This window comes from Squalius cephalus (assembly GCF_949319135.1).
Source record: "Squalius cephalus genome assembly, chromosome: 6".
Lineage (NCBI taxonomy): Eukaryota > Metazoa > Chordata > Actinopteri > Cypriniformes > Leuciscidae > Squalius > Squalius cephalus.
In genome coordinates this window covers 23,669,316-23,690,987 of record NC_137127.1, presented here as the reverse complement: position 1 = coordinate 23,690,987, position 21,672 = coordinate 23,669,316, and the positions used below count along the sequence as shown (strand labels likewise).

Here is a 21,672-nt window from a genome sequence, read left to right as displayed (position 1 = left end):
GGTGCTGAAATATAACTGCTTGCAGGCAGGGAGACATTCATTGAGTTCTTGTCATCTTAATTTTATGCTGTTATTTATTTTTATCTTGTGGTAAAGGGGACAGCTATTTTTGTGTGTACAGCTTCCTAGAAAGAATTCACGTAAATCAGGGAGCTAATTTTAAGAATCAGTTGATCCGAGCAACAAGCTCTCACAAAATTTGTCTCTATAGCACGTTGTATTTATCGTGCAATTTATATGGGAAAATGGGTTTTTACGTGCATATATGATACGCACTGTAAACCCCTTGGGTAGGATTAGTGGTGTGGGGTACGTGCGTATTACATGCCATAAAGTGTTTATCATATGCATGCGAACACTGTGTATAATATGCACGTAAAAACTAATTTTCACGTATAAATTGCACAATAAATACAAAAAGTCCACAACTGCTTACACTGCTTGTACTGCACACGAGTCCACTGGTTATGCTCCGTTCTAATGTTTGCTAGGAGGCAGAGTTGTTGATCTTGAAGATGAAGGGTCATAGCATTGTAGTGTGTGATCAGGTCTTGTTAGCCAACAAAGGTGAGCCTGAGTGGAGGAAAGTGGCCAACAAGTGGGTGGATTTCTAAGAAGAAAAGTATAGTATAACATCAATTATATTATGTTCTTCTGTTAAAACTTGAGGTTTTTTTTTAGGTAAAGAATCACTCTCGTCCTTTCTGGTGCAGGCTAATTTTAGGGTTTTGCCGTTACGTTGTCTTGCCAACAATGTTGTAACACTGGCTATAACTTTAAACAGAAAAGGCTAGTATGCCATTTTTTCACAATAAAATGATGTTAACAAGCATCTAGTTTATGTCACGTGACTATATTTTTGAGACTGATTATTTTAAGGCTCACGGATTGGTCCCATTTACCACCACTAAGTGAAATACAAAGTTCTGTCATGAAAATCTAGATGGCGCAGGCTGATCGGTCCTTCACTTAATTAGTTAGCGATCACATTGTTATCTACATAGTGCAGCTGATGGCATCAGCAGCCAAATGAGCTTGTTGCTCAACATTCAAATACTTGGCATTGTTTGCTGTTAGCAGTCTGCAACCCTCCCTCTTCCCAGCTCCACCTGTATAGATCTGCTATTGGGATTATCTGACTGCAGCGCTCTTTCAGAAACCCTCCCTCTTCCCCAGAGAGTTGTCATGACAGAAATAAAGTTTGTCTACTTTGTTTGCATAGTAATCCATACATCATACCGTTTCATTCATAAATTAGTTTATTGACAGCAAATTGATAACATATTTAGTCCATTGCAAGGTGTAAATTCCACTGTGACTGCCATTCGGTTATTTTTCTTCTTTTGCTTCATTTGTCATCAATTGATTACAGCGAGCAGATTTTGATGTAACTGTGAATCCTCAGAATGTCCTGTTACCCATACATGTCCGAGATACTCGTCAAAGTTTTGAACTGGAGCCCACTTGGGTCTCGTGTCGGATAAAATGTGCTTTAAGTCCTGCATAGATTTAATACCTGTTGCACATTACACCTAGTCAAAGGAAGGTGTAAAACGAAAAGTATTTTTTGGACTGTTGATTTTAATAAAGACACGGAACTCTCATTTCACGGTAAAACGAAACGAACGTGCATCATTCATTTACTTTCGTTTTCAACAACAACGAATAAGTATCTCTCTTCAGGGAATTAACCAATTAAAGAAATCACCTCTTAGTGGTCATGATATAAAACACAAAAGAAGAAAATGAGTTATTGCTTAATAACTGAACAGCTTTAACTAAAAATACACATTAATCTTAGAGTGATAGATTTCTCTTAAGCTTGTTTCATGTCTGAATTAACTGTTACTGTGGACATGAACTGTAATGTTTATGATATTATAATATAACATGGTTAAGATGCGTGTGCTGCACACTGCCGACACAGGTAACTGACCTAACAAAACTTTTCTGTTTGTAATTATGTTGGAAATATAAAAAATGAACATATATCTGGTATTACTAAATTGTATACAATCATCTTGCTCAGAGGGAGCATATCATGAATGGACTTGAAGACATATTTAGCCAGCAAATTATTCCAATTAAGTTACTGTCCTACAAAAAAACTGGCCTACAAAAAAAATAACCCTTAACCCTTTGGCTACAAGGTGAATTAAGTTGAATGCACATAAAAACGCATAAATCTGTATTCATATTTCAGAATAAGCACTGTGACATTTGCAATAGGCTTAGATGTAGCTTGATCACACTTTTAATAAGAAGGGACTAGGGCTGCACGATTAATCGCAATAAAATCGCACACGATTTGGCAAAGGCTGCGATTATTTTGTGCGCAGCTTGTCAGTGGAGTGCGGCTGACTGTTAGTAAATACTGCCCCATTTGAACGCCAGAGGACGCTTTCACGCAAACACGCTAAATATGCCCCGCCGCAGAAGTGCAATAATGCACTATATGCAATAATGCACTTAACCTCTTACACTCCTCGACCATTTTTGGGGATTTCCGCCTGGATTTTCCTACCGAAATTGAAAAGCCTCCCATTTCCACATATTTTTTCCAAAATAGACAATTTTGGTGTCATTTTACAGGAAACCCTTTGCAGATTCATAAAACAGTGCTAAAAGTGATAAACATTTAAGTATATGTTGTCTGAGCTGTAATCAAACCAAAAAAATATAGGCGCTTTTTGATTTTTTAATTTTAAATTCATTTTTGAAAGTGTGTAACTCAGGCCCTGTGGGGTCTAGCAACATGCAGACACTTATGGCTGTTTCCTCTAGATGCCAGCAAACACTGGAAAAAGATTTTTTTCTCTACACTAAAAAATGAAAAAGATGTGCATATTAATCTGAAGGGAGGGATATTACCTTTTTTTTATGTAATATCCACCTACCCAAATCTAAACTCTGCTCATACCCATATACAGTGGAATATATGCAATATTCCAGTGTCATTTTACAGAAAACACTTTGAAATTATATAAAACACTGCTGGATGTGATAAATATTATAGTATATGGTGTCTGTGATATAATAAACAGAAAGAAAAAAATAGGCGCTTTATGATTTTTATCATTTTATTCTTTCAGAAGATACAAGACTTATCATTTTACAAATTATTTGCCTAAAATCTGTGGTCTATTACAATCTAGAACAGGATCCTCATCCTCCAGATTTATATAATTCATTATATTGGCATCAGATTTGTCACCTGTGTTGTGCATCACCTCAACATCACCGGCCAGCCTCCTGGAGATCTGATGCCAACTGTGCCCACTGTGCCCACAGTGCCAATCTTCAACAGAACATGAAACAAAGAAAAACACTATTTATACATAGTTTCTGCACTGTAATAATATCCATTTCACAATATCAAAATGTAGATTTACTGAAATTACCATTTTATTCCACTTATGCAAAGTTGTAAACTATTGCGCAATAATATTTTCCATATCCAAAACGTTTGACATTTATTTTCAAATAATAGTTTATCAGATTGGTTGCTGTGCTTTCACATTTCAAACTAACAATATTTTAATCAAAATATTTATATAAACATTGTAAATGCTGAAAAACCATGTACCATACGTACCCAAAAGCTAAGTGCATCTGGAGAGTGCGCATTCTCCAACAACTCCAAATCGTCCATTTAGAAACCAGTTGCACTTCCAAAGATCGTTTTTATCAATGCCATTGATGCTTTTATCTTTCTAGATGCAATTTTAAAAATCAAAACAGTTCATAAACTATAATAACACACGCAAACTCGCGGCTATCTTACTCAAAAGAGAGCTTGCGCTTACCCGGAAGTGATCAAGGAAGCGCATCCGATCCGACTCTGTTGAACTCGCGTCTTCTGGTCTTTTGTAATAAGTCCGTCACAGATATGCGACGCGAGATTAGTTCCGGTTAGATATATATACTAAATGCTTGCCTTAGCAGCTGCTTTGTGAGTAAGGCTCGCGCCTATACAAATGGCATGGAGATCTAGTGTCAGAGCGCTCAGAGCGCGTCTTCTCTCAGTTCATTCGAAAAGGTTTTTCTTACCAAGGAAAGCTCACAGAAACGTGAAAATGGTCTCATTTGAAAGATTACATCCTAAGCTAAAAGGTGATATAGATTATGTGGCTGTTTGCGGCTGACTGAAGCCGCCATCGGAGCAGGAATGTGATACTTTTATCTGTCATCTCTGTTTGATTTTATTTCACTGCGGGATTCTTTTGAAGATATTTCGGTCTATGATTGTCTCACAATGTAATAATCTACATCGTCAAATTCCTTAGAATGAGAGCTTTCTTGTGATATATGACTTGACTGTTTTGTGAAATATATAAAAAATAAATATTTGTAGAAATATTTCTTCGCAATCATAAAGCGGAATTTTTTGCCTGGGACCAATGCATATTTAAGCTAATATTTCATTCAACATGTATCATGAAAACGAAAGTGATGGTATTCTTTGTAAAGCTTAGATTCTAAGCTTTAAAATGATACCATGAATTGTCTAATACCATATAAGGAAGTTTATTAAAAGAACGTACGAACATCATAACAAAGATTTTCGATCCCGGTACCGGGTCGGTGGAGTTTATGTGTTAATGCACAATAATTCCAGGAAATCCCTATCGCTGTAGCTGAATAAACAGAAGATTGAAACGCTTTGATTAAACATGACTTATAAATACACGACTGCCATATTCTGTGTAAGAAGCACATCATCTCACAGGAGGAGGAGCTCAGCTGTCGTTATGAAGTGAGTTTGGAGTAAATGCATGTTATTAAATGTTGCATGTTATAAAAAAGAGGTTCATAAATGCTTCTCATGTTTTGGAAAGATGTTTGACGCATGTTGTTTTTTTCAAATGCACGTTATAAGTGACTCAAACTCACAGTGCTTTCATGGAGCAGCGTTTACAGAGCCGTACATCAATGACAAACTGTGGATAAAAAAAATAAATAAAAATAATCGCAGCCTTTGCGATTTGAAAATCGTGATAAGCCATCTCGATTTAAGTGCGATTACATGTAAATTGCGATTAATCGTGCAGCCCTAGCAGGGACAATTCCCGATTTTAAATAAATAACCATTTACATGCTTAGGACGTTAGTGTTGTTAGAATGTACAGGGAGATATAAAAAACGCTGACTCGTTAACATTTACGCACTGAAATATGATGCATTGAGTTCAGTGGCTTCACTGGTTATGATGTCATGAGCAATTCAGTTCTTTATTAACTCTTTCATTGATGGAAATTTCCGGCTTTTGTATGTTTTCACTGTTATACAGTAGGGGGCTCCATGACATCTTCTGAAAGAGTACAGAATCTCCTGATCAAAACACATGAGAAGAAACAGAAACAAGCGATATCATATAAGCAGTGTTGGGGAGTAACGCAATATATGTACCGGCGTTACGTATTCAGAATACAAATTATGAGTAACTGTATTCCGTTACAGTTACAATTTAAATAGTTGGTATTTAGAATACAGTTACATTGTTGAAATCAATGGATTACATGATGATACTTGTTTCACGAGTTTATTCACTCTCTAAATAAATTAAGGCAACTCCATGCATTTCCCAGAAGCCCCAATATGAAAACGAAAAAATGCGCGGTTTGCGTGATCAGTCACAATGGAGTCGGAAGAGGAGCAGCGGGAGCTAGAGGTAGAGATGGAGCCAAAACAACAGAGCAGGGCAAGAATGCGTTTCTATCTTGGAAATTCAAACAGCATTTCACATTAAATAAAGAGAAGGGAGAACGAAATATAACTGTGCAGTGCAACCTCTGCTTGCCAGCAATCAACCTCCTTTCAGCGTCCAATTCCACCTCCAACCTGAAGAAGCATCTTAAAGCAAGTTATTTTTTTTAATTAGCCAGGTTTATTCGTCTGCTGTAGTTTTACTGGTCACCTTGCTGTAACGATATGCGATATGAAACCGAAATCGCGACACTCAGATCCACAAACCTGTGTCGCGGTGTGAAAAGGCAGAATCACGACACAGCCCTTCCACCTCCCATGTTATCCTTCCCATCCAGATCCAATGCTACCACATCTTTAAATTACTATAAGTATTATTTGAAGTTAACATTATAAAATACGTAGACCTACACCACAAAATAAATACTTTAAAATTGGGCAATTCCAGCGTTATGGACTGACATTTGCTATCAAAACTTGAAATAGAAATTCTCAGAAAATGCATTTAATACCAATATATTGAAACTGTTTATATGTTTATATTATACTGTCTGTTTATATATCCATACTCCCTTAATAAAGGAGTCCAGACATTAGAAAAATATGTCTACACATGTGTTTTCTATTAAATATGAGGGAAATAAACATGCGTGACAAAAACTTTTAGGTGGCAAAATATGTTTAGTACTTCTGTGAATTACACTGCGCAAACCAAAAGTAATACTACCCACCGGATGAAGAAGGGTTGGCTCTCCACAGAACACAAAATTCATTTTATTTAATTTTTCGTGTTCGCATTTATGAGGAAAAAATGTTACGGACGTGAACGCTCTGAAAGCGGAACTAAAAGACTGCTTAAAAACTTTCACAGAGACCTCAAACAGAAAGCACAAAGCCTTTCTTTAAAGTGAATTTCGTTTTGTATTATTGTATCTTAATTTTAACAAATGTTTCATCAACCAATTGCCTGGATTTAATAAATAAGAAGTTTATTTTGCAGACAATATAATCACGACACGGAGGCGCCGGCGCGTGAACTGGAGCTCATCTCATAAATGAACCGAAACTTAGTGTATAAGGTTATACTTGCCTCACAGACATGTCTACTTTTAAACAGAACAATTCAAAACGAAAGAAAACAGACTGCTCTCTTCTTATGTAATCCGTATGAAATGTGCATTTCTCTCTGGCGCGTTCACTACTGTGATGATTGCAAGTCAGCATAGTCAACTTCCTCTTTGCAGCCGACACTGACACAGAAAACACTTGTTTATTAAAACCTGTTAAGCTTCACCAGTGCGTCGGCGCACTGAAGCGTTTTTTTTTTTTTTATTTAGTTCAAAATTACTATCAGATTTAATGTTATACATTGACAAACTATACATCATTAAAAAGATATAAGACTCAAGTTTCAGTATTTGACCACTATTGTATTCTGAAAAACTTATAGTGACAGTTATGTCTTAATTTGTGTCAGGAGTTATGAAATGAAAAAATGAGTCGATACCTTTAATATGAATTATGACCGTCAGCCGCTTTCATTCATAAAAAAACTCTGTGCTGTCGTCATGACAGCGATTCACAAAACAACGTCCCTCAGGGCTTTAGCTCAAAAATGTGCAGATTTGGAGAAATATTGATATATTTTCATAAGTTTTCATCAGATTTCTATAGACAGGAATAATATTTATTGAATTTATGCCCAAATGCGTCGATGTAATCATTATGAGCGCTGGATACTGTGATGTATTGTGTTTTCAATCCATACCAACAGCCTGAGGGCGCTACATTCACAATAATAGTCCATATATGGAACATGAAGAAGAGCCATGATCATGTGACAATCCAGGAAGTCTCGAACACATTCAAAGCTATCAGAGATCGCTGTAACATGCAGATAAAGACGTTTTGAAGACAATAAACATGATTGAAATGATATTTGGTTTACCTGTGTTCTTCGAGTAATGTCAGGTATTTCCATAATAATAGATTATATTTATAATGTAATGCTAATCGATATAGACTTTATCATTGTGCAGAATAAAAAAAAATATATATTTTCTGTCTGATTTTTTTATCTGAAGCGAAATTATATCACAGAAGATTATTTAAAACACTCGACTTGCGTTATAAATTAAGTTTGAAGCACAAACATGGTTTTAATCTCATAAATTGTCGTGTATTGATGGTGTGCTAAGCTAACATGCTAGCTAGCTCTAGGTGCACCTGCCACATATAGCAGTTATCCTTTTATGATTTTTTTCTAAATATGCTTACTGAAATGTTTCATTATTCAAGCAGGGCATTTGATCCAGTTTTTAAATGTTAAGTAAGAACTTTGATAAAAGAAATTAGGGATTGAAACCCTATGAATAGCCTGTGAATAGCCAGTCGTTAGTAACTATAATGCAGACAAAAGAAATGCATATTTAGAGCCATAACCAGGCTGGAGAGGTGTGAATGTGTGCATGGGGAGACTGAGACTGAATTGGGCTCGTTTGCACCACAAAACAATAGAGACAATAAGACTGAATGGATGACTTAGAAGATGACTAAACATCAGCAGCATTTTAGCGTCAAATCAAAATAAAGTCATTTGACATGGTCTTGGAAAACATGTAACTAAATACAGAGTTTTGGACTTATTATCTTCAGATTTTAAACATACCATGTTTAGACATGTGGCTTTAGCTGTAGTGCATTTCTAGATTGCTACAGTGCCAACTTCAATTTTATTTTCATGAGGATGTTTCATAAAAATTAATTTCTAATAACTTTACAAAACTTTGAAGCTATTTATAACAATTTTTTTCATTATGACAATAATTAATTCTACATTTACAATAAACTGCCAGGTGTCAGCTTTCAAATGAGATCATACTTGTGCTTTTAGTGCAAAGGGTTCATGAACTGTATCTGTTTAAGTTTGGGTATGTCATTTCTGGGGATTTTTCAAAAGTGGCGTTGCAGCTTAACAGGTTAATAAACAATTAAAATATCTCCTTGCTATATTTGACATATTCATAATCATTACTTTTGCCAGTTCTTTTAGGTGCTTTATTGGCAGTGCCACCCGTAGGCCTACATGTTACATGAACGTGTCACCAGCGCATCACCGCACCGCATTCCTACACTTATAAAATGCAATTCAATGTGTAAGTAATCCAAGTATTCAGAATACGTTACTCAGATTGAGTAACGTAACAGAATACGGTACAAATTACATTTTGGGGCATGTATTCTGTAACGAAATACGTTTTGAAAGTATCCTTCCCAACACTGCATATAGGGCTGTGACGGTGGTGGCGTGGTGGTTGGGGGGTGTATATATAACATATATACACCTCAATTAAATACATTTTGAAATAAAATAATAAATGAGGCTCAAACATCCATTTATAAACAGACATGCGTGTTTGAGCACTTCCATCAATGAAACATCACACTAAAGCCTGTAAAGTATTGAAATAAATATCAGTAAATAATATTAACTTAAATAATATTATAAAGTTAAATATTTAAAAAACATTTGTTTGATATTTCCACACAAAGACGTGTGATAAGCCTTCCGCTCTGCGCTTTGAGAGGGATGTGGGACACGAGTAAGGAACGAGACCATCTCTTCTAATATCTTCATGTTTTCTACTTGTTGTAGACAGTCTGAATAGCGAATTTGATCTTCCACAAGGGCAAGACATTTAGGCTATATTTGATTTTGCGCTGCCAGAGAAAGCGAAACTAAAATCACCCACGCTTGTGAAAGCGCTTGCAAAAAACTTGACGCGCCTTACCAAGTATAATAAGAAGCACAAACTGTGTTAAAAGGAATTTGACGTGCAGGTAAAAAGGTAGGCTCTCTGTCCTACAGCGGTTTTTCTACTTTACCACAGTAAAGAATGCGAATATAATAGGCCTAATTTAAAGCAAACCAAAGGCAGAAACGTTTATAATCCCCTGCGAAAATGGGTGATACGTGAGTGAAAATTTGGGAAAAGAAACAAGAGATTCCATGTCCAGTGGAATAACTAATGGAATATTGTTAAATTCGCTGATAATCGGGTGACCAGATCGCAAGAATACAAAGCTTAAATTATGGGCTCACGCACAACTCTCTCATTCATCACAAATCCAAACGTTTCCATGGCTGCGATGTAACGTTTAATTGCTGACCCATTATTTATTTTGTAAACAAAGCTTTCTGCTTCACTCCTGTCAAAATATTCATGTAAAACAGCTTTTTCACATACAAAAAAAAAGTCGGACCAGCGCCGGTGCTACTCAGCCACACCTTTACAACCGCGGTGGTGCGGCACAGCCCTAAATATGCAATCATATACACATGTAAAATAACGCGATCATCAACATTAAACAGCATATAAATTAAAATTGCCTAATGTTACTGAATGAAATGTCGACCCGAATGGACTCGATAGTCTGTGTTTTGATCATCGCTGTGAATCTGGTTTGAATCTGAATCTTTGCTCAAAAGTGTTGATAAAAATTTTTGAATTATTATTTTATTTTAAAGCAGAGGGTCTGCTCTTTCTTTTGATATATTGCATGTTCAGATATTCAAACAAACAAATATTCTGGGGGCCATGACATTTTTGTGAAAATGAGCAAAAACGCTGGCGGGAAAAGAGTTAACTTTTTTTTTTGAGTCAGTATTGTTTTATTGTGCACGTGAATTAGGTTTTGTAAAAAATAATAATTTGGGTTACCTTGTTAATGTTGTCAGATGACTTTGCCACATTCTCCACTGTAGTGCGCATGTAGATGAAGAGAGTCAAGCATGGAGAGAAACACTGAAGACCAGTGTCAGAGATACTGTGATTTTCTGATGTATTCAAATGAAAGGCATTCTGATTTTACTGTAAGACAAATGTGGGTTACTGAACTTATCGTGTCAATCTACTGTTGTCACGTGACCCACGATGTCATTACTACATGTCCTGCACATTGTGAACAATGTTAATTAAATGCCTTAGTTTCAGTGCTCCAGTTACAGTTTTTCTCAGTCGCTTTGGTGCATTTCTCACATCACCATTTACATTTGCACAACAGTTAATGCAGTTCTCAAAACAATTAGTACAAACTGCAAAACCTAGTTGATAACCTGCAAAAGCATGTCACTTGCTCAAAATGGATAGCTCATTCCTCAAAAGCAAGTATTCATGTCAATGAAAGTGTCAGTGTCATCAAGATGAAAAGTCCCGACACCATTGTTTATGAACAAGATAGTCAAATGGCTTTGTCATGTTTTCATTATGACAGTTTACTCTGTAAATGTTTTCCAATGCAAAAAAGTCAGATCTTGGTGACACTACCTGAAAATGCTCAAGATAGCACTATATACACTATTTGCACAGCCATTTGAAAAATACAGTAAAGTTACACATTACTGTATTTAGTGAGGTAACCGAGTACAAGACACTATGTATGTTTCACATTTTTACTGCATATGCTCTTTGCAATTCTAATTTGTTCACAGCATTGTGCAAAAGAAAAAAAAAACACCCTTATTAGTCTAGATGGAAATAGGGGTCCACGCGCACCCCCCGGCTTTTTTTATGCCACCTGATTTTTTTAAATCTTTAAAGTGTCTATTTTCAGAATCTGCCAGGTGCCAAGCTGAAATAATGTCCCAAAGGCTTCATTTTTAACCCTTTGCTGCACCCGACCGGAACCCGAAATATAAAAAAATTATATAGAAAGTGGCTTAACATTTGTAGTAAACAACATACAGAGACAAATGAACACATTTTCCCATACAATTCTGACCCCAGGAATTTAATGGAATGGTTATTTTTGACATTTGATAACATGTTGACCCTATTTCTGGACAAAAATAGCAAAAAATGGCCAAAAATGTGTAGAGGATCAACTATATTTTCATTTTCTGAAGCGCATAGGGTGATTTTCTTTTCACAAACTGTTATTTCTTTATCATTCAAGTGTCTATTTTAAAATTAAATTGGGTACTAAGCTGAAATAATGTCCAAAATGCTTTATTTTTAACCCTTTGCACCAAACCCGAAAAATCTAATGTGATATAAAGTGCCATAACTTTTGATGTAAACAACTCACAGAGACAAATGGACACATTTTTCCATACAATTCTGACCCAGGGAAATTGTTATTTGTTATATTTTACAAGATCTTGACCATCTATGGTCAAAAACAGCAAAAAAAAAAGCTAATTTGACACCATTTGTATTATACTAACAGCAGCCTAAAATGGGGTTTATTTTAATCTTTTACCGCACCTATCCTGAACCTGAAGAAATTAAAAATAGCTTTACTTTTGAAGTAAACAAAACAAAACAAAGCAAATTAACTTAAACAAAAAAAAAATCCAAAAAGGTCCAAAAAGTTGACTAACTGCCAGTTTGGGAATGTTGGGGCTTTGCAGTTGGCAGTTGTGGCCGTTGGTTGGTACCTGCAGATCGCCATCTCCCACTGCTCTCTCTTTTGGAACAATTTCAGTACGTATTTGAAACTATAATTAAGATATACCTTTGTAGTCATAACTAAGTCATAAGTCATTTTTCAACAGTTTTTACTATAATCACAGGCTTTCGGAAAGCGAGACGCTATCATATCTGCACAGTATCCGAGATATGAGTCTGTTAAGCAGCCAGTTCACCATACCGCGTGATGGATATTTGTGAACAGATTCCATTAACATTAGAGGACTTGCCTTTGGATACAATTGGCTATCACCAATACTGCTATAAAAGCTTTACAGGGAAAATAGATTGTTTACAAGTGTCAAAGGCTTCTACATCTGGTGAATCATCATCATTGAAAAAGGACTCTCTGCGCCATGTCAAATCTCTGTCAATTCAACCTGAAGGAGCTCCAAGAAGGTGTTCCTTCTTGTTTCCCAATCAGTGCATTTTCTGTGACAAAGCAAAATCCAAGTTCTAGGGCAAGACTGAAGAGCTTACAAAGTTTCAGAGTTGGATACACAAGGAACTAGCCTGGAAAGTTATTGAACCTAGGGCACAGGAATTAAAGAAAGAGGCTCTTTATCGCAAGGTGTAGGACAAGGACATTTTTGCAATGGAAGCTAAGTATCATCTATCATGCAGAAACAACTTCAACACAGAGTACCAAACCCATGAGCGTGGAAGGGAGAGAGCAGAAAAGGCAGCAGACAACATTGACAGCCTGCAGGCCCAGAAGATAGCAGCACATAACAAGTTGTATTGTGTGGTAAAGGATTACATTCTTAGGAATGTGATTGAATGCAAAGAGGTTGTCCAGCTAAGACCCATGTACAACTTGTACATGAAGACATTGGAAAATAACGGTCATTGGAATCGAGAACGGTCACTTCATATTGCATAGCTAATACGCAGTGAGAAACTCCTTTCCTCGAGAATATTGAAGCTAATAATTTAAAACGCAGTGCAGCTGCACAGCGAACACAGCAGAGCGTCTAGCTCGCTCATTGGCTGTGCTGCGGCAACTGCACAACCTTTGGCGCGCTCTGACGTGTTTGGCGCCAAGTCATCTGATTGGGTCGCACGTCAGAGCGCGCCTAAATGGGCGTGGCCTTAGTCTATAAAGGAAGCCCATTCTGGCCAAATAGCAGGTTTAAATCGACTTAATTGACAAATCCCAACAGATAGTAATAGTGCGGCAGGCTACGCAATACTCGTTCCCTTACTCTCAGGGAACCGAGGTTACATTAGTAACCGAGTACGTTCCCTTTCGAGATCGGTCACTTCGTATTACGTAGCTAATACGCAGTGGGGACGCAATGTAAAATGCCGCACTATTAGCAAGTGGCTGCATACAACTGGCTCCTAGGGAAGCACCCTGAGGCTCACAGAAACAAGCCATGACAAACCCCAACATAGTGACAGTAACCAGACGTGAGTCGGGTTTCATGAATAAGGGGCTGGAGTATAAGAGCCGGGCTCGCTCCGAACATAAGTCCCAGGACAATTGTGCTAATGGACAGTAATAGGTAGACTGATAAGATCGGACCCTAGCTGGAGTACTGATGATGCAGCGGCCATGAGACAGAGAAGCCTCTGAAACGTCCTGAGGGGCATGCACGCACCTACCCTGAAGGACCCCTTATAGAGAGAGCCCACTCTGGTGTGAGCCGTGCTCTCATCATTGTAGAGTCGATAACTGTGCCCAGAAAGATTACGTTCTGGCTGGGTAACAGTTTGCTCTTGAAAAAATTTACCTAAGCTAATTCTATCGCCCTTTTTTATAGCAGATTTTGCACTTAGGTGAGAAGCACGTGAGCCACGCCGCTTCTCACCGAGGTCTCGATGACCGCCTGAAACCGTGAGGGTCTGCGAGGGAATTGGAGCGAGTAACCTCGCTTTATAATGTACAAAACCCATTTCAACACTCCAGGGATGGTTTGTGAACCGCTCTGGATCTCCAGCCAACAACAGTGGGCGTGCATAGATGGGCAGCAACTGCTTCTTCGAGCGGAGGCAGCTTCTCATAACCTTTTTCTGCTGCGCCGTCAACAGAGGAGAGCGTGGCGGAAGTAAAAGCGTTCGTGCGTGCTGAGTACGGCACACGCCATGATTTCGCGAGTTCGTCATGGACCTCAGGGAAAAAAGGCGGTGGCTTGTGACGGGGGCCTGCTGGTGCCCAGGCAGAAACCATCCATCCAGCCTGCTTCTGGGTGGCTCCTCAGGCGAGGAACATTCGAGACCGAGGTCTGAAACGGCCGCAGTGAGGATACTCAGCATTTCAGCGTCCAAATTAGTTCCGGTAGCAGCAGCGCTAGCACCAGACTATGAGAGGGCGGGGTCAACCGAGCCCGTCCACTCTTCCTCAGACGCAGCAATGGAGAGGCTGTCGTCTTGTTCTTCGTGTGATCCGCCGAAGGAGACGAGACCTACCGCTTGAAGGGAGAGGGGCGTTGGTCTGCCTGAGTGAACAGGACCAGCGAAGTAGACTGAGATGGAGAAAGTGAGTGAGAAAGTGAGAAAGCGACGGTGTCGTCGTCTCGAAAGAGAGCTAGCCGGCTGCGTCCGCAGTGTTGAGATGGGCAGGCTCTTGCAGTGAGAGCAGCCCGCGGCAGAGAGTGCAGCTTCAGTGTGGGTGGGTCCCAGGCACGTGGCGTACTCTGAGTGCTCATCTTCCTTGTGTATGCGTGCTCCACACGAGGTGCATGAGGGGCGAGGCATTTGAAACAACATTCGCTAAATTTGACTCTTTTAGAACTGAGTGTCGCAGCGGCGAACACAACAGTAGCAGTAAAAGGATATAGCGTTTTTTTCTCGCCGGATGGCCTCAGGAGAGCAGCGACAGAAGAGAAGCGGCTTCGAGGTGAGTTGAAGTCGCTGTCTACTGTATGCAAGGCTTGCTCTAGCTGTTATTGCTTGTTTCGACGGCGAAAGCTTCAGAGGAGGTCAGAGACGTGAAGAGTCGCTGAAAGAGATCAAATCTGCTATTTGGCCAGAATAGGCCACACAATACGACTTGTTATGTGCTGCTATCTTCTGGGCCTGCAGGCTGTCAATGTTGTCTGCTGCCTTTTCTGCTCTCTCCCTTCCACGCTCATGGGTTTGTTACTCTGTGTTGAAGTTGTTTCTGCATGATAGATGATACTTAGCTTCCATTGCAAAAATGTCCTTGTCCTACACCTTGCGATAAAGAGCCTCTTTCTTTAATTCCTGTGCCCTAGGTTCTTAACTTTCCAGGCTAGTTCCTTGTGTTTCCAACTCTGAAACTTTGTAAGCTCTTCAGTCTTGCCCTTGAACTTGGATTTTGCTTTGTCACAGAAAATGCACTGATTGGGAAACAAGAAGGAACACCTTCTTGGAGCTCCTTCAGATTGAATTGACAGAGATTTGACATGGCGCAGAGAGTCCTTTTTCAATGATGATGATTCACCAGATGTAGAAGCCTTTGACACTTGTAAACAATCTATTTTCCCTGTAAAGCTTTTATAGCAGTATTGGTGATAGCCAATTGTATCCAAAGGCAAGTCCTCTAATGTTAATGGAATCTGTTCACAAATATCCATCACGCGGTATGGTGAACTGGCTGCTTAACAGACTCATATCTCGGATACTGTGCAGATATGATAGCGTCTCGCTTTCCGAAAGCCTGTGATTATAGTAAAAACTGTTGAAAAATGACTTATGACTTAGTTATGACTACAAAGGTATATCTTAATTATAGTTTCAAATACGTACTGAAATTGTTCCAAAAGAGAGAGCAGTGGGAGATGGCGATCTGCAGGTACCAACCAACGGCCACAACTGCCAACTGCAAAGCCCCAACATTCCCAAACTGGCAGTTAGTCAACTTTTTGGACCTTTTTGGATTTTTTTTAAGTTAATTTGTTTTGTTTTGTTTACTTCAAAAGTAAAGCTATTTTCAATTTCTTCAGGTTCAGGATAGGTGCGGTAAAATATTAAAATAAACCCCATTTTAGGCTGCTGTTAGTATAATAAAAATGGTGTCAAATTAGCTTTTTTTTGCTGTTTTTGACCATAGATGGTCAAGATGTTGTAAAATATAACAAATAACAATTTCCCTGGGTCAGAATTGTATGGAAAAATGTGTCCATTTGTCTCTGTGAGTTGTTTACATCAAAAGTTATGGCACTTTATATCACATTAGATTTTTCGGGTTTGGTGCAAAGGGTTAAAAATAAAGCATTTTGGACATTTCAGCTTGGTACCCAATTTAATTTTAAAATAGACACTTGAATGATAAAGAAATAACAGTTTGTGAAAAGAAAAAAAAAATCACCCTATGCGCTTCAGAAAATGAAAATATAGTTGATCCTCTACACATTTTTGGCCATTTTTTGCTATTTTTGCCCAGAAATAGGGTCAATATGTTATCAAATGTCAAAAAATAACCGTTCCATTAAATTCCTGGGGTCAGAATTGTATGGGAAAATGTGTTCATTTGTCTCTGTATGTTGTTTACTTCAAATGTTAAGCCACTTTCTATATAATTTTTTTCGGGTTCCGGTCGGGTGCAGCAAAGGGTTAAAAATGAAGCCTTTGGGACATTATTTCAGCTTGGCACCTGGCAGATTCTGAAAATAGACACTTTAAAGATTTAAAAAAAATCAGGTGGCATAAAAAAAGCCGGGGGGTGCGCGTGGACCCCTATTTCCATCTAGACTATATTTACAACAAACAAACTCCCTTTGGGTAGAGCTGTGCACAACGGTAAACAATATTGCAGTACATATTGGAACTGAACATAACATATATAGTACTGTAATCATTCATGCACATCCAGATGTTCATCAGTGAAAGCTGAGACTCACCTGAGAGAAATTGTTCAATTTCTTTTGTTCAATTTCAATTGTTCAGGAGACATTTTCAGAAAAAAAAAAAAAAAAAAAAGATTTGTGTAAAATTTGCTTGACAGATTGACCCCTAATTGTACAACTGACTACGCCACCCCTTGAGCTTAGCTGGTTAGTGCAAGTGTCAGAGCAAGGGGAACGCTGCCCCAATAAAATGTACAAACACAGGTTCGTAGAAAAGTATAAAAATACAATCTTTATTAATAAATAGTTGAAGGTGTTGGTTGGCCTGAAAGAAAACAAAGAATAAATCAAACAAATATAACTAGAAATCACCAGGCCATCAGCATGGGAGCCAGTAGAGCGTTTTGAGAAAGCACTAAGAGAAGGCCAAGTTCTCACTACCACCCGTGAACAGAGGCACAGAACCTTTTTAGTACACACTAGAGCTCAAATGTCTACACACTGCAAACTCACAGCACTCTAATAAATATGGTTAAAAGACATTAAGGTTCACACTACACGGCACTGCAAACATCTTAAATGAGCAAGAGAAGAAAAAAAAAAAAAAAAAAAAATTCCAGTGAAGTCTCTTGCACCACCCTGGCTCCGCCCACACAGAGGCTGTTTACAAAAAAACAAAAGGAATTGGGAAAAAAAAAAATTACAAATAAAATAAATAAACCCACTCTAGCCTGTGACGTACAATTCATGCACTCACATACAATAACAGCTATAGCCAACAGGCAAGAGGAAAACAAACAAAAGAAAGAAAAAAATAATAAAAGCTACCTATGCTATAAGCAACACCCCACAATCAAAATCACACAATATGGAGAACAGCAGCCAGCAACTCAGGTGTAGCTGTACAGATCTGTAAACACAACCACACCATTAAGAATATTTGTTTGATCATGATTCACAGTCAATACAAATCATGTTTTAGATGCAGTCTTCAAACATTCCACGATAAAATGGCCACATAAACAAAAGTGGTCAATATTATATTAAACTGTCTTCATATACCAAGGATACAAGACAAATACACTCATATATACATATATTAGTTTAAACAGCAAAGGGAAAGAGTGCGCAACACAAATACGGGCAGGACATAATTTTAAACATACCTGTCGTAGCGTTAACAGTGAATGGGAAACCCTAAGTTGAATGTAAACATCCCACTGCAGTCACAGTATCCAGCTGACGCTTGTTAAACAGGGAAGTAGTTTGGCATTACTTTGCCATAGTTCGCTCGCCCATTCACGGTCTCACGGGGAAACAATGTCGCACTGCGGCTCAGTCAGCGTCGGCTCCTCCACGTACTATTAAAACAAACATTCGTTTGGCATACTATCCCCCAGTGAAAGCGACAACCAAGGAAAATGCTTTTGAACATACCTGAACACTCAAAAACAGCACCTGAATCACTGATTCACCACACCAAAGCCAGCAGTAAATTTACACGGTCCCAGTCTAAGGACCCCAGGTGTCTATATATAAGCCTGCTTTCATCACGTTAAGTGGCTTACTAAATGCCTGCTCCACCCCCCAATTAGTGACATAATTAAACATAAAAATAAAAAAAAGTCAGAGAACGAGAGTGAACTGAAGGATCCTAATCCTAACCCGGCCCACAGGCTACATATTGAATGACTATTCAGCATTCACAAGTATACATGTAGTTGATTTTGACTGACATGACATAAGCAAATGATAATGTAATAAAACAGCAGAGAGTTGTATGAAAGCAATTGATACATGTCCAAAAGCATTTGCAATTTGTTGGAAGGAATGAGAAACTGCTACTATGATGTGCACAAATGACTAAATGTTGTGGAGGTTGAACTAACTGTTGTGCAAATGTAAATAGTGATGTGAGAAATGCACCAAAGCGACTGAGAAAAACTGTAAGTCTTTAAAGCTTAAGTTCAGGCAAACAGCAACAATGATGTCTGTCACGTGACTCTTCTTCCACATTTAATATTGTGGTACAGAAGCTTAAACAGGGGCATGTAGATGGAAAAAGTCACACACAGAAATAACAGAGAAGATTAATATCCAGAGATTATCCAGTGATTTTTCAGGGGAAAAAATTGGTTTACTGAACTTACCCGTGTTTATTATGTTGTCAGATGAGCCGCCATGCCACATTTCCCAGTCACAGCTCAAACAGTGGCACACCGATGGAGAGAGTCACGCACAACAAGGAGCAGAGAAAAACAGTTTTGGAGTGATATTTCAGAAATAAATGAATGTGTATTGTCATATTCAATAGAAGTGAATCATTTTATTTCTAAATAGACAGACAAAATATCGTGTTCATCCTAGCAGCACATCAAATCTACATCTAAAATAAGTCTACAACACTACCTCAGTGCATGACGTCAGAGAAGTATTAGTAGAGCGCTTAGGTATGAATAAAGTAATATAACTGCAGCTCAATGTGTCTATGATGACATGTTTTCAATGTTACATGGGTTAAAAGTAGAATATACAGTAGTACAAAATACAGGTACCGGTATATAACAGGGTTATCTATCTATCTATATCTATTTATCGGTATTGTACATTTATCTACATTTATACATTACATTAGAATTTATGCATTTACAGTTTTTCTCCATTGGTTTGGCTCATTTCTTGAAACAGAAATGACATTCTCAAAACAACATGGACAAACCTCCAAACCACATGGCAATTGTTCACAACAGAATTGAATTTCTCATTCATTTCATCAAATTGCAAATGTCTAAGTACATGTCTCAATGTCTCAGTACATCTTTGCAAATGATTAAGTACAGGTAGCCTACATTTAGCACAATTTCCAAGTGAATAGATCTTGTTGATCTAAACTGACTGTTGATTCTCAGTCTAATGGTTTTTCACTCCAAAACGTGTCAGCGTCATTTCATTGTATAAGTCATCACATGCACAATAGTCTGTTCAATTGTCAAAATTAGTCAAGAACATAATACCATGAATAACATATATGTGTGTGTGTGTATATATATATATATATATATATATATATATATATATATATATATACCATATAATATTATTGGCCACCGGGCCATGGTGGATGTCCCAGGCCAGCGAGGGGGGCAATATAACTATGTGTGCTGCCATATCTGAGAATGGTGTGGCCACTCACATTCCCAGTCTTGGCCCATACAATACACAGAAGCTCCTCATCTTCTCGGACTGCCTTCATTTTGATTTCATCCCTGAAAATGAGAGAGGTCTCGTAGGGCCTCACCTACCACAATATGTCATTGTATGGGACAATGTGAATTTCCACGGTGGCCCGTTCATCAGGGCCTGGTTAACTACTCATCCAAGGATGGTCATGGTGTTCCTACCACCTTACTCTCCTTTCCTCAATCCTATTGAGGAGTATTTTTCCGCTTGGAGGTGGAGAGTGTTGAGCATCGGGCTCAAGATCAGAGGTCCCTGCTCCATGCAATGGACGCTGCGTGTGCGGATATTACAGGAGATCAGTGTAGGGGATGGTTGCGACATGCACGCCGTTTCTTCCCTCGTTGCATCGCAAGGGAGAATATATGCTGTGATGTGGACGAGAATCTGTGGCCAGACAGACAGCAGCGTGTGGATGGCCAGGAGGGTGTGGATGGCCAGGAGGGTGAGGACGGCGACCAGTGAAGAACTGTTAGTTGTGAAACTCCAGCTTTATTTACAGCAGTGCTTATATTAGAGTATATTATGCTGTATACTTTTTCTTTTTACTCTGATGTGTGGAAGTTACTTTATGTGTGTGAATGATAATGGTTACAATTTTCTTGGCAGTATGAGTGCAATGTGTGATGTCAAACCTACTCTTACCCTAAAATCCTATTTCTTTTTTTTCAGTTTTATACACAATTGTATTCTGTTAGCTAGACAAAAAACAGTACAGTAACCATTGTCAATGAAGGACTGGGCTAAGACTGAAAGGTGGACATGAGGGATATTTCAATGGTCCTCTGCCATAGTGACAAAACATCTAAACATTTTGACTTGCAGTGCTTACACAATGCCAAAGGGACGAAGCACTTTGGGGGCACTGACTGTTTAAATGAGAAGGAAATTTAGTTTTGACACATGAGTGAACTGTTTTGGGAGAGGTATGAACTTTTGCACGTGAACCATGGTGTTGTGCCGAACCATCCACGTTATTTTGGCAAAAGCACCAAGAGTGTTGAGAACGTCCGGTCTGTTTCAAGAAATGAGCCAAAGCAATTGAGAAGGATCTTTACCATTTCCGTGGCACTGACTCTTTATATGGGAAAGGAATTTAGTTTTGAAGCATGAGTGAACAGTTTTGGGAGAGATATGAGCTTTTGCAAGTGAGCTATAATATTGTGCTGAACTGTAAGACTGTTTTGCCAAATGATCTTAGAGTTTTGAGGATGTAATTTCTGTTTCAAGAAATGAGCCAAACCAATGGATAAAAACTGTAATGCATTCCCGATCTATCTGTCTAATTTACTCCACCCCTATAATTTAAAAACATATCTCTTTTCATTGGCTTTTAATACATCTTGTTTTGTTCTTCTCTGCTTTCTTTTATTTATCTTATGGTCTTTTATTTTGTGTTGTACAGCACTTTAGTCTGCCTTGTTGCTGTCATTAAATGTGCTTTAGAAATAAACTGAACTAAAATTTTAGGGGGAGGCGCTTTTATCCAATAATATATAATATTT

The 21,672-nt window shown here is 38.3% G+C and overlaps 1 protein-coding gene and 1 long non-coding RNA gene across 3 annotated transcripts in view; one reads left to right on the top strand and one right to left on the bottom strand.

The window, feature by feature from the left end:
• iqck (IQ motif containing K) overlaps positions 1–21,672 on the top strand; it is a gene marked incomplete at its 3' end in the record, with an annotated part of 156,105 nt that overhangs the window by 111,108 nt on the left and 23,325 nt on the right. The gene's annotated exons all lie outside the window — the stretch shown is intronic.
• LOC307160115 lies at positions 17,244–18,514 on the bottom strand. 2 transcript variants are annotated; one of them, XR_013821501.1, is made up of 3 exons: positions 18,368–18,514; positions 18,097–18,291; positions 17,244–17,255 (listed from the first exon to the last, which is right to left on the bottom strand). It is a non-coding gene; the product is annotated as an uncharacterized lncRNA (long non-coding RNA). The 2 variants fall into 2 exon arrangements; XR_013821502.1 differs by lacking the exon at positions 17,244–17,255 and adding an exon at positions 17,262–17,840.